The sequence below is a fragment of the Microplitis demolitor genome, chromosome 4, assembly GCF_026212275.2.
Source record: "Microplitis demolitor isolate Queensland-Clemson2020A chromosome 4, iyMicDemo2.1a, whole genome shotgun sequence".
NCBI lineage: Eukaryota > Metazoa > Arthropoda > Insecta > Hymenoptera > Braconidae > Microplitis > Microplitis demolitor.
The window spans coordinates 14,641,565-14,654,924 of NC_068548.1; the positions used below are offsets into that span (position 1 = coordinate 14,641,565).

Consider the following 13,360-nt stretch of genomic DNA (forward strand, 5'->3'; position numbering starts at 1 on the left):
GGAACATATCAAAAATGTCGAAAAACATTTTTTTTAATTCAGTTTTGTCTTAAAACTTGAAAATAAGTAAATAAATAATAAGAATACTTCCATTCTGGATGCCGAGAGATTTTTTTTTCATAAGACAGTACATTAAGTTTGGCACGTGGCCCAAGTAGAACGCTCGTTAATAAGGAAATAACAATTTTTTTCTGCCTCCAGCTATCAGAAACAAAGCAAATCTAGACGAACGCTGTTAGTAGGTATGAGCGCGTGTGATCGCACATACTTCTAATCAGCTGACAAAATAAGCATCAAGTCTCGAGGGCATACACAATTTGTTTTTTTTTATCGCAGTCAGATTCAATATTTATTCCAGTCCTGTTAGTAATGTTTTGGTAACTAATAGTTCTAACGATACGGCAAAAGTGGTCTAATAATGAACTCAAATAAAAAGGAAAACAGTTGTGCCAATAAAACTAAAAAAATATTTACTATTATAACGTACTATTAATGGCAATTAATTAATAAAAAAATAAAAATCGATAGTATTTCTTCTACATTTTTTCTGTTTAACTGCTAATCTCAAGTTTCAATTCACGTTCACGCTGTATTTTGCTTCACTGTTTAGGTTAAATTACCCTATCAAAAATGTCCATGTTGCATTATATAGGAATCCATAGAAATTCATATGGAAAACTATGGATTTACGGAAGGATTCATGGGGGTCAACATAGAACAGTACCAATTTATATAAGAGTCCATGTAGAAGAAGTATAAATACCTGGATTCCCATACAAAAAATAAGGCGAATAATAAGGCCTAGCTAAGAGAGGTTTTGAATGGAATCGAAAATATTGCATTTAATTATCGAAATGTATCATTAATCTTTATTTCAATACATTACCCATAAAATGTAATCAAGTAATGGTAATTTTTACCATAAACAAACAAAAAATTATACTTTTACAAAAACCATACGAATAGGCCTTATTTTACTACGGTAGGGTAATAAGGCTTACGGATTAAACAAACTGGATTAGTTTAACTATACTTAATAAAGTTGCTATTAGAGATGAATCATCACTTAAATTTAGCAACAATACTTTTTAAGAATCAGAAGACTAGATTGTTTTGCTCAACAGCACTTAAAATGTTCAGTATTCTTTTTAAGAGGCAGGGGACTAGATTGTGTTTTATAATTTCTTCTGCGCTACGACAGCATATGACGGATGATGAAATATAGAAGACAGAGAAAGTGAAGAATAGCCTTTAGCGAAGGCGGTTATTTTAAATATAATTTCTGTCACTTGGGCCTTATTACCCGCAGGTATTTTAAATTTCCATGGGGAACTATGTAAGAATCTTTATAGGAATCTATGCTGGACCTATAGAAAACGATATGAGAATCCATCCGAAAACGTCATATAGGAATCTAAGCTGGATCCCCACGTAAATGTTTTTCATAGGGTAGCTAATTTGGAATAACTGCTATGATCAAAGTTAATTTTTCGATGTAGGTATCATAAGGATAGTCTTTCATGTCTTCGCATCACAATATGTCATTGAAAATCAACCAATAGAAGTAAATCTCCAGGAAATGGCCACTTTTGATCAGTTGATTGATTATATTCATGTTCCGGTTAAAGGTGTCATTTAGGGAAAAAAGAAGGATATAGTAACACGTGTATTCCGTATTGAGCCAGTTCGTAGTTTCACAAGGGCCAATTCAAGAAATGTACCGCAAGAAGTAGACCACGAAGATGTACCTCATTTGAATCAAGACGTTCATATGAGATTATGCTATGTGGTAGCCGTAGTTAGGTCTAACGTATCAATCGGGCGAGTTTGTTTAATAAATCCCTCGTTGTGTTACGAGTAATTTTCCGAACCTCTCCAAAGAATACCTATTTCTGATTAATTCATTTTGTATACAGATCGTGGTTATCGTCTGCCTGAATACACACGGCATAATCAGATTGAGTTTCTCTGAATGAGCAGTCATTGGTTTTGCAACGAGTGAACTACGGAAGTGCATGCCCTAAAGAATCAGTATTTTAGCTAAACTAAAAATGCGTCCCCATTATTGTGAATAAATTTTTTATTTAGGAGGGTCGTCAAATATAACTATTAATGTAACTGAAATTTCTAGACTGCACATGCACATTTACTAATTCACATTCTCATTAAAAACTCAGATTGCGCAATGTTGCTCATTAGCATAAGACGACGTTTCTCTTTGTGAATTATAACATAAACTATTGTATACATCCAGCAATGATGAGCATAATACTTTTATGTGTTGTTGAAACTTGTTTGCGGTTCGTGTCTCGTGTTCCACACTCGAATATAATACTGGTTTCATCAAAGTGTATATTAAGATGCTATTAAATGACAATAGATAGAAAATATTTACTGTAGGTGACGGTTTACTCATATTTATCTCATAGACATTAAAATTTAACCAAGAAAGTCAAAAAACTTTATTTGAAAAAAAAAAAAAATCTATGAACAGACGTACAGTATTTTACTTATCATTATAATTAGGATAAAATTAACAGTAATAGATTCAATTTTTTTTTTTTTTTTTTTTTTTTTTTTTTTTTTTTTTTTTTTTTCGAAACACTGGATATTTTGAATAATAGATCATAAATCATTTTTAATTTTAAATATAGTATATTACACCCCAAGTGAAGAAAGTACATTTCAAGCTGCGTGTTTGTCACCCTTGCTTTTGGACCGAGTAGACAAATGAAGCTGAATCTAACAGCTATAATAAGTAGCAGCCACACAAAAAAATTTTTGCGTGGCCGCTACTTATTACGGCCGCTAGCTTCAGCTTTATGAGTATGCAATTATGCATGAAGGAATATCTAATTGTCCTACTTGATTTGTAATTGTAACATACTACATTCAAATGTATTTAACATTTGAAATTATAGGGACCTTTATTAAAATTGTCTATGAATTACTACAAGAATGATTACCAAGCGGTTGACTAAAATTTAGTAAGTCGAAAATTGTTTTAAGAAAGCAATTCAATTGCGTGAAAATTAGAATTTGATACAGCATAAAACTCAAAATATTGAAAATTTATAATCTTACAGGAATTCCCATGTTTCTAGGCACGGTAAGAATTTCCATGGTAAATCATGCATTAATCCACATATGATTCTAAACTAGATTCCCATCTGAATTTCTGCACAGTGTGAATTTCTAAAGGAAACCATATGGGAATCCATCTGAAATCGCCATGTGGGAATAGACATAACAATCGAAGCTGGATTCCTACATGGATTTTTTCGATAGGGAGGAAATAAGATGCTTTAAGCAAAATTTTATAGTTTTTCAGAATTGATCAACATTCTAAATTGAAATTGATATATTGTTTAGTGACGCGGCAAATAATTTGTTTTCTTATTCTTTACATAGGAGTGTATTTAAAGTCCATACTAAATCAGTCGCATTTCGAGAATGTTGTTTTATTTGTTATCTATAATTTATTATATTATTGTTCGAGTCATTTACGTCATTAGAATCTGTAATAATTTGTATCTTGGTCATATATCAGTCGCGTTATTTATATTTGTTCACAATTTAACTTCACAGACATTTATAGTCGATAGTTTTAAAGGAAGTCATATTTAATATTCATATTTCACTGATGTCAAGTATATTGACGCATTTCGTTCAGTTTTTTATATACCTATAGATTCGAATTACGCTCATCGTAATTCAACTTTCGAAATGATTACGTTGATCTTAGTTTCACAATAAATCATATTTAATCACATCAATATCCTCATAAGTAATTATTTACTCTCCCTGTTGCTTACATCCACTGCGTGGTTTAATGACGGGATCTCTTTTTGCTCTCAAAAAGCAGATCCGGCCGTAAACATTTTAAGTCTTAGAAGGACTACTAAATTATTTTAAAAACGGTTAACATTGAAGTTCTTTTGCAAACGAAAATACATTGAACGGTTCGGAAGTAGAGCATTGTAATTAGAAACCTAAGAAACCGGTATTACCTGCATTTTTCCGAGGTGCCTTACGAAAACTGATTTTCTATTGTTCACAAATTTGACAGCTTGATTCGTACGACCAAAACTACATGCTGTTTTCGAACGTGGAGACCCTCAAAACGTTGGTATTAGTAAATTTTTAAGCTGTCCGAACTCGGTTGATTCGTTCCAAAGATATTGTACGACACACACTTGCATACACACACCCGGACGACTTTCCGAAAATAGGATAACTTCCTAGGACCTAAAATGTCGACATCTGATGAAACCTCTTTTCGAAAGTTGAAATAAGACTCGTTAATCGAATGAATCAAAAATGGTTTTTTCGGTTTTTATAGCGAAAGAAGAGGAAGATACCATTTAGCTCGTTGCTGGTTTACATCTAAACATCGAAGTACAGTCGGAATAAAAATATAAGAAAGCCGACTATTTTAATAAAAAAACCGAGTGAAAGTAATTTTAACAGCCACGTGAGTACTTTCAGTAATTATAGAGAAGTAATGTGCCACGATTATTTAGTTCGTAACTATCTTATATTGTGGCTGTTGCCGTCAACGCGTAGTCGTGGAACTGGGAAATTACCATACTTTTAATCAACTGCAAATAGTAAAAACTTAAGCCGAAATGAAACATGGTTGAAAGTATAATCTATATTATTTAACACTGAATGTTTTGTATTTAACATTGTATCACATTATATTACTGAAAAGTATCAGAAATACGGTTATAAGTATCAAAACTTTATTCGTTATTACTACTTGAGAATAAAATGCATTGGATTCTCGAATACATTTGTGTATGCACGTCGCTAGCTTGCGTGTACGTGACTTGATTTCGTTTAGCGCTTTTTTCCTCTTAGAATGATGCCATACTGTCTATTGAAGCAGTAGTTTCCCTTCTCGCTTTCTCCGTTGTCTTGGTATTCAAGTGTCCCATTCGTTTGCTCAAAGAATTTTCTCGCACGGAATTCGAATGTGGAATATTTAACGCAACAAACATGTTGCGTTCCCTGCTGTGCTATGCAACTACTTGTTGCTGCGAGTACCAGTCAAGACACTTTTATTTTGAATGTACGAGTTATGCTGCCATGCTGTCTAGTCTCTCTTCATTTACATACTGCCATGTAGAGTTTCTCAAGTTCATTCGAAGAATTATATATATACATGCAGTTTAATGCTCAGTACGTATTAATGTTCTGGCAAAAATTCAAACCATATAACTGTGTGGTGGGGATAACTTATCCAATAAATAAAGTAGGTATATTAAACAAAGTGGACATATAAACAAGCGAACGGCACCACGGAGATTTGTGCACTAGCTGTTTGGCCTCGCAGTACTCGATAAATATTACGACTAGCTGTTATCTCTAAACGGAGAGACCCGCGATTGCACCACGCAGTGCATATTAATGCTGAGAGATAAATAATTACTAGTGAGTTGATTGGCGTGAATAGGTAGAATTATCAAACACTAGAAAGTCGCGGAGTTACTTGATAAATATGACTTTTGAAGGTATGTCCGTATAATATAAAAAGTCGTATCACTCAAAAGTTGACAAATTCACTATTTTGGGAAGTGGGAATAAGGTACCGGTGGGTAATAAGGCCTAGTTAAGGGAGATTTTGAATAGAATCGAAAATATTGCATTTAATTATCGAAATGTATCATTAATCTTTATTTCAATACATTACCCATAAAATGTAATCAAGTAATGGTAATTTTTACCATAAACAAACAAAAAATTATACTTTTACAAAAACCATACGAATAGGCCTTATTTTACTATGGTAGGGTAATAAGGCCTACGGGTTAAACAAACTGGAATAGTTTAACTATACTTAATAAAATTGCTATTAGAGATGAATCATCACTTAAATTTAGCAACAATACTTTTTAAGAATCAGAAAACTAGATTGTTTTGCTCAACAGCACTTAAAATTATCAGTATTCTTTTTAAGAGTCAGAAGACTAGATTGTTTTTTGTAATTTCTTCTGCGCTACGACAGCATATGACGGATGATGAAATATAGAAGACAGGGAACGTGGTATCGGGACTCTATAAATTTATCGTAACATCTCTATGTAAGACCCTTCTTCTAGAGTAGCCTTTAGCTGAGGTGATTATTTTAAATATTATTTTGTCCCTTAGGCCTTATTACCCTCGGGTACCTTATGTTTGTCTTCAGAGTAGATTTTTTAAAGAATTTTAGCATAATTCATCATAATTAGTCGAGTAGGTTCCAAAAATATCATTGGTTCAAAAATTCATGTATATATTTAGGATCTTAATGAAATTTTCTACACTTATTCTATAGGGAATATCCTTCATCGTTTACAGATCGGCTAAATCGGCCCATTATTTTAGAAGTTGTAGCTGTTTAAAATTTTCACGATTTGTTAAAAAAAATCAGCTTTTAGCGAATGAGGTTCGTTTAACTTTAAAACTGAAACTTATAAACAATTTTGACACAACGTATTTCAAAGCTGATTTGATCAGCTGGGATTTTTTTATCGCAATATCGGAATTTCCGCTATTCCTTCTAATAACGTAGAAACTTTGGAAATTTTTTAAAATACAGAAACAAACATCTGCTATGGTTTTAACCCAGCAAAATTTATGTCTTGTCTTGAACTACGAAAATTTGAAAACTTCGAAAATAATAAAAAAATCGCGCAACTCTCAAATTTTTGTACACGATTATTGTTGATAAAACGCAGAGATTCAGACAAAAAATACAGGTAAATAAGACGAAAAACGAGGGAATTACGAATCAGATCAAAAAGTCCATGTATGAAATATTCTAAAGAAATTCAGAGATCAGTCATTTTTTCGATGATTTGTCAACGATATTTCTTGAACCGATTGCAATGAATTGTGTAATGATTTAAGAAAACTGTGAGAATGAAGATCGAACATAAATTTTGAAATATTCGGCACTTTACATTATGATTTGTCTAAGATAAATAAGATAAATTGTGATTTTTGAAAATTTTGGTTTTGAAGATGGTTTTTTGCGGAAATCGTTGTAGTTTATTAGGTTCTATAGTTAATTAGATTTTGGAATCGATTTATCAAGCTGTTTTTGAAAAAATTAAAAAAAAACTAACAGAACGAAAAGAACACATTCTTTTCGCTTTTTTTTTTTCAAATATTTCAAAATTCATTTTATCGGATGATATGAAGTTTTGATGAAAGTTTTTGATTAAAGAGTCATAGAAAGTTCACACACATATACTTTCCAAAAGAATAGAAAATCATTTCAAGGCCTTATTAAAAAGTGGACTTATAATATTAACTTGATTTTCAAAAATCGGACTGAAAAAATTAATTTCTATTTTTAAAAAAATATTTAATTTTCTCAACGTCCAGTGGAAAACACGCAATAAAGATTAAAACTGTTAAAGAATAATACGTAATTAGAGTTTATTTATGAATGGTCATCGTTACAATTGACTCGTGGCTTGAGAAGGTGGAGTCATATTTAATAGTTTCTCATATGTTTTCTAGAAATGAATAAAAAAGAGAGGGTAAGAGGGTGGAAATGAACATCAACCGCGGGGGGCAGTCTTGAACTTACTATATTAAGCGCAGGACATCGCTGCGTATCACAACCCCATCTGAATCTCGCCGAGACTGTACACGTTATTTTTACTGTCATCCGTACAATCAACAAGTGATACTTGTGCGAGTTATTTATCAAACTCAAGTTATTTGTATTAAAACATCTAAAGGAGTCACGTTAGAATCGAGAGACTCGTAAGTAAAATTCGAAATTTTTCATTATATTTCACAAGTGTATTCAATAATATGATGGCTTATATTCGAGTCGAAGATATTCATAAGAAATGACATAGCAAATATTGAGGTAATCTACAGTTCCTGCAGAATCTGTAAAAAAATTAATTAGCTGTAGTTGTATCTATATCGCTGTATTGTTTTTTTCGAAAACTTTTTTTTTTAAATATCGTATTCATTGATTGCAACATTAGGAGACAAAGTTTTTACTTTCAGTACTCGCAGAATTTATTTTTTCCTTTTTATTAAATTTCATAGAAATCTAACTATTGGTCCTCATGAAGCAACTTTATAAAAATTTTACCATTTTCTGTCTTAGCTGGTCAAGTAAATTCCAAAAATACCATTGGATCAAAAGTTGATATATATTAGGGTGGCCCTAAAAAACCGACAATTTTTTTTTTAAGTCTCTTATGAAAATTTGTTGATTTACGATGTTTTAAGAAGCCTCTCCAAAAATCGACGATAAAAAATTTTCAAGAGGTCGCTCACGAATTTTTTAAATATAAAAAATGACTGAAATTTGAATTTTTATTTGAAATTTTTTTCGTTCTCATGGTAGCAATAGTTTATATTTGTGAAGTCATGACTACGCTGAAAATATAAGCCTAAAATTTTAATATTTAAACCTCGCTCAACAATTTGGAATGTTTCAGAGTGCTGTCTTTTAAACGATTTCGAGCGATCCTTGAATATTGATACTAAAGCTTCTCGATTTTTCTACCATCAATTTGCATCACAATGAATGAAAATATAACCCGAGAAATTGAAATAATGTCATTTACATACTTTTTTATTTCTTAATTCAATTTTTAGATTTTTCACTTATTCAAAACTTAGCAAATTTTATTGTTTAAGACTGTCCTGTATATTTTTGGTTGTGCAAAAGTTATATTTTAGTGAAATGACAATAACTGAGTTAGAAAAAAATACAAAAACTAATTCAAAGTATTAGTTACATATTATCAGTTAATATTCAAAATTCTTGAGCGCCGTTTAAATATTCAAATTTTGGGCTGAAATTTTCAGCATGGACATGATTTCACAAATATAAACTATTGCTGCCACGAGAAAAAAAAAATTTAGAAGTAAAAGATCCGAATTTCAATCACTTTTGATATTTTCAAAATTCGTGAGCGACCTTTTGAACATTTTTTATCGTCGATTTTTGGAGAGGCTTCTTAAAACATCGTAAATCAACAAATTTTCCTAAGAGACTCGAAAAAAATAAATAGTCGATTTTTTTGGCCCACCCAAATATATATACGATATAAAGTGCTGCTCACCCACGATAAGGTCCACAGTTTTACAAAGATCTTAATGAAACTTTATACAGTTATACTTTAGTCAAAGATGAGCTAAATCGGTCGGAAAGTTTCAAACTTATGGTTATTTGAAATTTTTTGATTTTTCGAAACAAATTGACCTATGTTGATTTATCGTCAAATAACTTCTCAACTTAAAAAGATATCTATTTCGGATGATTGCATCATGTAATCCATTCAATTAACTTTAATTTGTGCTGTATTACATTCTTATGAAGATTTTTCTAATATTTTGAATCACTTCAAAATTTTAAAAAAAATATGAAATTGTTTTTTTTTGCTTTAACATTTAATAACTTCGAGTAATACATTATACTTGAATCTCATTAATTGTATGTTGTAACTTATTAAACAAGCTTCATTTTTCACTATTAAACTTTTATAATAGTCTTTTCTTAAACAAAAATTACCTATATATTGATTGAAATTTACCTGTTGCATTTGTCGTCTTAATTTTCCACAAATTTATGAGACTGCTTTAATTAAGTGTATTAACGTGTACATAGAAGAAAATACTTTCAGAAATAGTGTGTTTTCTTCATACGAAAAACTATGCTATTGGAAATTTTTAATCTGACATACTTTTATTGCAAAAATTTGAAAATTTCATTCAAAATTATTTTCTTAATTGAAGTAATTTGAGTTCAGCTCGAAATAGTCTGATCATCATTTTTGGAATTGTGTAAATAAACTTCAACTTAAGTGTGAAATTAATAATATAATAGTTTAGTTGTAACCCTTTTTAAATCTTAACATCTCAATTCAAAAGGTTATACCTAATTTCGTTGCAATTTTCGTCTTTTAAAGTTTTTGACCTCAAAACATATAATACGTGTCTAAAAACATTTTTTTTTAATTCAATGTTATCTTAAAACATGAAAATAGATAAATAAATAATAAGAAATTTACTTTTATCCCGGATGTCGAATGGCCTTTTTTTGCTTATATTGCATGAAATTAATCGTTACACCTCCCCCCCCTTACATCATAACATCGTCGTTCTATTTTTATAAAAATTTCGTTTCATTTTATATTTTCCCATTCTTTTGATTAATGATTATTGAAGAAATATGAACGATAATCGATAGGCGACATGAAATAGAAAGAAACTAAAGACGGGACGAATAATTGAAGCAAACGACTCATCGTCACATCTTCACTGTATTACGTTAATTAATGTCGATGACTCAAGAACGAGAAAAAGTTACTAGGCGATAAATTACTTAAGTCCAATCAGTGGACATTGACGTCACTAAGGTTGACGAAACTTGAAATACAATAAATACATAAATCAATATATATCTATTTGCTGATACGCATTTATTTTTATGCGTACACGAAAAAAAAAGAATATTAAAAATTAATAAATAGTAAAAAGTGTAATCTGTTATCAATAATTAGTACTATTAGTACTTTTATGTGCTTAATGCAAAGTAGTTTATTAATTTTTGTAAATTCCTAAAAATTATTATCGATTATTACAAAAAGTACCTAAATATTATTACTTTTAGGTATAATACGTGACTTATTAGTGAAAGTTAATTAATTTATAGCATAATCTATTAAAAAGTATGATTGGCCAAACTAAGAATTGGTATCTTAGATACTGATTTTTCCAGCCGAAAATTAAAAAAGTTACAAACTTTTATTTTACAAATTCGATATCACTGATCAATTATTAGCTTAAAATATCATTCGTTCATCATCAGGGTTGCGAATTCTTTGATGAGAATATTTGCAATTAAAAATTAAATTTTTAATCCGTAATTGAAATTATATCGATTAAAATTACAAAACTAATTTTTAATTCAACAACTTGAATTGAAAAATTGAAAAAATAATTTTAATTCAGAAACGCGAGATTAAATATTAAAAAATTAATTTTAATCCAGAGACGTGGGATTCTGAATTTAAAAATTGATATTTAATCCGGCACGAGAGATTCGAAATTCAAAAATTAATTTAAATGTACACACGTGGGATTAAAAATCGAAAAACTAGTTTTTAATCAGACAAGTGAAATTAGAAATTAAAAAATTAGTTTTTAAATTGACACGTGGGTTTAAAATTTCAAAAATTAATTCTAATTCAGAATCGTGGGATTAAAAATTAAAAAATTACTTGGTAATTCGAATACGTGGGATCGAAAATTGGAAATTATTTTTTAATTTAGATACGGTACGCAATCAGATAAGTAATTAAGACAAAAAATTTGACGGCACATAACAGGAAAGAATACTGTTTTACTTGACCAAGTTTAAATATTTTTAAAATTACTCTTGAGATCAGAAATAATAGAATTTGGAATAAAAAGATCATTCATAGTTGAGACATTGAAGAATTAATTTTTTTGAATAATTTTCAGTGTAAACAGAGAATTTAAAATTAAAACAACACTAATCCGATGCTCGGAATTAAAAATTTTTTATTTAATTTTTGATACGAAAATAGAAAATTAAAAAACGGAATGTAATTTTTGAATCCCCTTTAGCTATGGCTAATTAAAATTTTTGATTTACTTTTCAATTATTAAATATGGAATTTGTGATTAGAAAGAAATTTTTGAATCTGATTTTCTGAATTTAAATTGTTTATTTCATGTTTTACTTTAAAACGTAGATTTAAAAACTAAGCCATTACATTTTGACGCTACTTTACGAATTAAAAATTTGAAATTTAATTTTCAATTCAAAAATGTAGGATTAAAAATGAAAAAATTATATACGAAATTACAAATTTTGCTTTTCGCTGTGTATCAAATTTTAATATAAATAATAGCCATTTTGTAATATATATAATGATCCTGGCTTGATATTATTATCGAATATACTAATTTTAAGTCAAAAATAAACTACAAACTATTAAAATTTTGACCATCATTTTTTTCATATAGGAACTTAAGACAATTCCCTTTGTTTATTTTTTTTTTAAATCAGAATTGCTAGTTGTATTTAAGAGATAAGTCAGCTTGACATCTCTTCAAAAATAAACGACTCACCTGTTAACTTACACAGTTTATTCTAGAACAAACTGGTTAAAGTGCGGGGTATTCAGAACCACAGTTTCCAATGGTCAATCTTAATTAAATCTTTTTATCATTCGGTTGGTTATCAATCTAAATTATCTTGATAACGAAATCGTCCTAGAGTTTGTAGATATCCTAGAGGTCAGTTATTTTAGTTTTATCTTACATTCTGTTATAAAAACTGTCTATTATATCGAAGCTTAAGTTAAAATAAAATAAGATTAAGATCTTCGGTCACCTTATATACGTCCATCAGAATACATAGTTGCAAAGAACACAACGTTAAACAATTCTAAGAATTCGTTACGGAACCTCGAAGGCGAGCTACTTTCTGTTCTCAGGGAGTTTGTAGAGTTATTTATAACCCGCTTCTCTGCGGTCTCTTCGTGTTTGTGCAAAAGATAATCATTATGGCGAATCTTAAAAGTACTTTCGCGAGAATGCTGCGTGACTTACATAGGATCACTTGCTATTTAATTAAACATTATTGTAAGGGATCACAAAACGATGTCGAACGCCTTATGCTGACAAAGGAGTCAGACAAATGTTAACTAAGCAAATCTTTTTCTTGTTTCAATCATTAACAACTTTCATGACGTCGATACTGCCAAGCGTTAACTCTATCGAGTTTCATGCATTCTGCATTTTATTTATGTCTGTCGAGTTTATAGGCTTAATTTCTTTAGCGACCCCGTATGAAAAAACAATATATGCTTAAAATATATTAAATCATATATGTTTGCAGCAAAAAAATATATGATATAGTACATTGTATATTATAAAAAATCATATAGAGATTTTGGCCGATTTAATATAAAATTATATACAGTAATAAATATATGTATTCCATATATGTAACTTATATGTTTTTCATATGAAGCTATATGTACATTTACATTTACCTTATAATATATTGTAGTGATATATTTCCTTTTATATTGAAAAAATATAAAATATTTATATGAAATAAAATATATGATAACATATAATTTATATTATATATGGCACCATATATTTTCTTTGTTATGTTTTAGCATATATTTTATTCGGTGTATGTATATATCATATATTCGCATCAGATTAACTAATTTTGAAAATTTCATCTGCAATTTAAAGAGTATATTAAAATTCAGATCTAGTTTAATTGGAGTTGGTCATACGAATAAGAAACTTTTTTTTTTCCATACTCAATATAAATATATGTTTTTAT

The 13,360-nt window shown here is 29.6% G+C and overlaps 1 protein-coding gene across 4 annotated transcripts in view; it reads right to left on the reverse strand.

Annotated features, from left to right (window-relative positions):
- Positions 1 to 13,360, reverse strand: part of LOC103572244 (peroxisomal leader peptide-processing protease) — a 62,374-nt gene that overhangs the window by 11,900 nt on the left and 37,114 nt on the right. The window contains exon 1 of one of the 4 annotated variants that reach the window (XM_053738190.1): positions 12,124 to 12,201. The exons of the other annotated variants lie outside the window; for them this stretch is intronic. The gene's annotated coding sequence lies outside the window, so the exon portion shown is untranslated. Of the gene's footprint in view, positions 1 to 12,123; positions 12,202 to 13,360 lie in introns of those variants that run through there. 4 annotated transcript variants of the gene reach the window in all.